Source organism: Arachis duranensis, chromosome 1, assembly GCF_000817695.3.
Source record: "Arachis duranensis cultivar V14167 chromosome 1, aradu.V14167.gnm2.J7QH, whole genome shotgun sequence".
Classification (NCBI taxonomy): domain Eukaryota; kingdom Viridiplantae; phylum Streptophyta; class Magnoliopsida; order Fabales; family Fabaceae; genus Arachis; species Arachis duranensis.
The window spans coordinates 57,162,950-57,166,405 of NC_029772.3; the positions used below are offsets into that span (position 1 = coordinate 57,162,950).

Below are 3,456 nucleotides of genomic sequence, written 5' to 3' on the forward strand. Positions count from 1 at the left end.
AACACCAAACTTAGAGTTTGAATCTCATGGAGCCTCAGAAATACTTAGAATTTGGTTGTGGCCTCCCAACACTAAACTTAGAGTTTGACTGTGGGGGCTCTGTTTGGCTCTGTTTTGAGAGAAGCTCTTCATGCTTCCTCTCCATGGTGACAGAGGGATATCCTTGAGCCTTAAACACCAAGAATTCTTCATTCACTTGAATGATCAATTCTCCTCTTGTCCACATCAATCACAGCCTTTGCTGTGGCTAGGAAGGGTCTGCCAAGGATGATGGATTCATCCATGCACTTCCCAGTCTCTAGGACCATGAAATCAGCAGGGATGTAATGGTCTTCAACTTTTACCAGAACATCCTCTACAAGTCCATAAGCTTGTTTTCTTGAATTATCTGCCATCTCTAGTGAGATTCTTGCAGCTTGTACCTCATAGATCCCTAGCTTCTCCATTACAGAGAGAGGCATGAGATTTATGCTTGACCCTAGGTCACACAGAGCCTTCTTAAAGGTCATGGTGCCTATGGCACAAGGCATTGAAAACTTCCCAGGATCTTGTCTCTTTTGAGGTAATTTCTGCCTAGACAAGTCATCCAGTTCTTTGGTGAGCAAAGGGGTTTCATCCTCCCAAGTCTCATTACCAAATAACTTGTCATTTAGCTTCATGATTGCTCCAAGGTATTTAGTAACTTGCTCTTCAGTGACATATTCATCCTCTTCAGAGGAAGAATACTCATTAGAGCTCATGAATGGCAGAAGTAAGTCCAATGGAATCTCTATGGTCTCATTATGAGCCTCAGATTCCCATGGTTCCTCATTAGGGAACTCATTGGAGGCCAGTGGACGTCCATTTGAGGTCTTCCTCAGTGGCGTTCACTGCCTCTTCCTCCTCTCCTAGTTCGGCCATGTAGGTTATGTTAATGGCCTTGCATTCTCCTTTTGGATTCTCTTCTGTATTGCTTGGAAGAGTACTAGGAGGGAGTTCAATAATTTTCTTACTTAGCTGACCCACTTGTACCTCTAAATTCCTGATGGAGGACCTTGTTTCAGTCATGAAACTTTGAGTGGTTTTGATTAAATCAGAGATCATGGTTGCTAAGTCAGAGTGGCTTTGCTTAGAATTCTCTATCTGTTGCTGAGAAGATGATGGAAAAGGCTTGCCATTGCTAAACCTGTTTCTTCCACCATTGTTGTTGAAACCTTGTTGAGGTCTCTGTTGATCCTTCCATGAGAGATTTGGATGATTTCTCCATGAAGGATTATAGGTGTTTCCATAGGGTTCTCCCATGTAATTCACCTCTTCCATTGAAGGGTTCTCAGGATCATAAGCTTCTTCTTCAGATGAAGTATCCTTAGTACTGCCTGGTGCAGCTTGCATTCCAGACAGACTTTGAGAAATCATATTGACTTGCTGAGTTAATATTTTGTTCTGAGCCAATATGGCATTCAGGGTGTCAATCTCAAGGTCTCCTTTCCTCTGAGTCACCCCATTATTCACAGAATTTCTCTCAGAAGTGTACATGAACTGGTTATTTGCAACCATTTCAATGAGTTCCTAGGCTTCTGCAGGCATTTTCAGATGAAGAGATCCACCAGCAGAGTGGTTCAATGACATCATGGATAACTCAGACAGACCATCATAGAATATACATATGATGCTCGATTCTGGAAACATATCAGAAGGACACCTTTTGGTTAATTTCTTGTATCTTTCCCAAGCTTCATAGAAGGATTCACCTTCCTTCTGTCTGAAGGTTTGGACTTCCACTCTAAGCTTACTCAATTTTTGAGGTGGAAAAAACTTTGCCAAGAAGGCATTGATCTTCCAATGGAAGTCCATGGAACTTTCAATTCTGTTGCATTAGAGAAACTAATTGAGGCTTAAGCTCAAAGTTGTTTGCTCCAATGGTAGGGATAGAGATGCTTCTCCCATAGAAGTCGGGGGTAGGTGCAGTAAAGTCACCTAGCACCTTCCTTGCATTGTTGGCATTGTTGTTGTTTTTGGCTGCCATGTCTTCTTCTTATTTGAAGATTTCTGTTAGGTCCTCTTCAGAGAGTTGTGCCTTAGCTTCTCTTAGCTTTCGCTTCAAGGTCCTTTCAGGTTCAGGGTCAGCCTCAACAAGAATGCTTTTGTCTTTGCTCCTGCTCATATGAAAGAGAAGAAAACAAGAAAATATGGAATCCTCTATGTCACAGTATAGAGATTCCTTGAGGTGTCAGAGAAAAAGAAAAATAGAAGGAAGAAGTAGAATAATTCGAACTTATCAAGAAAGATGGAGTTCGAATTGTGCATTAAGGAATAGTGTTAGTCCATAAATAGAAGGATGTGAGAAGAGGGGAAGAAATTTTTGAAAATAAATGAAAAACATTTTAAAAACATTTTGAAAAATACTAATTAATTTTCGAAAACTAAGAGTGGAGAAGAAATCAAGTGATTTTTGAAAAAGATTTTAAAATTAGAAACCAAAAAGATATGATTGAAAAATTAATTTTGAAAAAGATGTGATTAAAAAGATATAATTGAAAAGTTATGGTTTTAAAAAGATGTGATTGAGAAGATATGATTTGAAAAACAAATTAAAAAGATTTGATTTTAAAAATTAATGACTTGGCTAACAAGAAAAGATATGATTCAAACATTAAACCTTTCTCAACAGAAAAGGCAACATACTTGAAATGTTGAATCAAATCATTAATTGTTAGCAAGTATCTTTGAAAATGGAAAGAAATTGATTTTGAAAAAGATTTGATTGAAAAGATATGATTTGAAAAAGATTTGATTTTGAAAAATTTTGAAAACCTGAAAAAAAATTGAGTTAAAAATAAAATCTTTCTTCTTGTGCCATCCTGGCGTTAAACGCCCAGAATGGTGCACATTCTAGCGTTTAACACCCAAAGCACTACCCTTTTGGGCGTTAAACGCCAGTTTTCCTTCTTCACTGGGCATTTTGAACGCCCAGATTTTTCTGTGTAATTCCTCTGCTGTATGTTATGAATCTTCAATTGTCTATATTATTGACTTGAAAAGACAAAAATTTTTTTTGGATTTTTAAATAATGAGGAATAATCAAAACGCAACTAAAATCAAATAACAATACATGCAAGACACCAAACTTAGCAGTTTGTATACTACTTGACACTAACAAAATGAGAATGTATATGAGAAACAACAAAACACTCAAGTCAAGAAAATTCAGAGATCAGAGCAAGAAAATCATTAAGAACATCTTGAAGATCACTTGAGACACATGAATGAATGCAAGAAGAACAGAAACATGCAATTGACACCAAACTTAACATGAGACACTAGACTCAAGAAACATACAATATTTTTGGTTTTTTATGATTTTGTAATTTTTTTTGGATTTTTCGAAAATTAAGTGGAAAAGAAAATAAAGATATCAAAATTCTTAATGAGAATTCCAGGAATCATGCAATGTTAGTCTAAAGCTTTAGTCTAATG

General features: G+C 37.0%; 1 non-coding gene across 1 annotated transcript; it reads left to right on the forward strand.

The window, feature by feature from the left end:
* The first annotated feature begins 1,663 nt into the window (after positions 1-1,663).
* LOC127743132 (small nucleolar RNA R71) lies at positions 1,664-1,770 on the forward strand. Its single transcript, XR_008004443.1, has one exon. It is a non-coding gene; the product is annotated as a small nucleolar RNA R71 (small nucleolar RNA).
* The last annotated feature ends 1,686 nt before the right edge of the window (positions 1,771-3,456 follow it).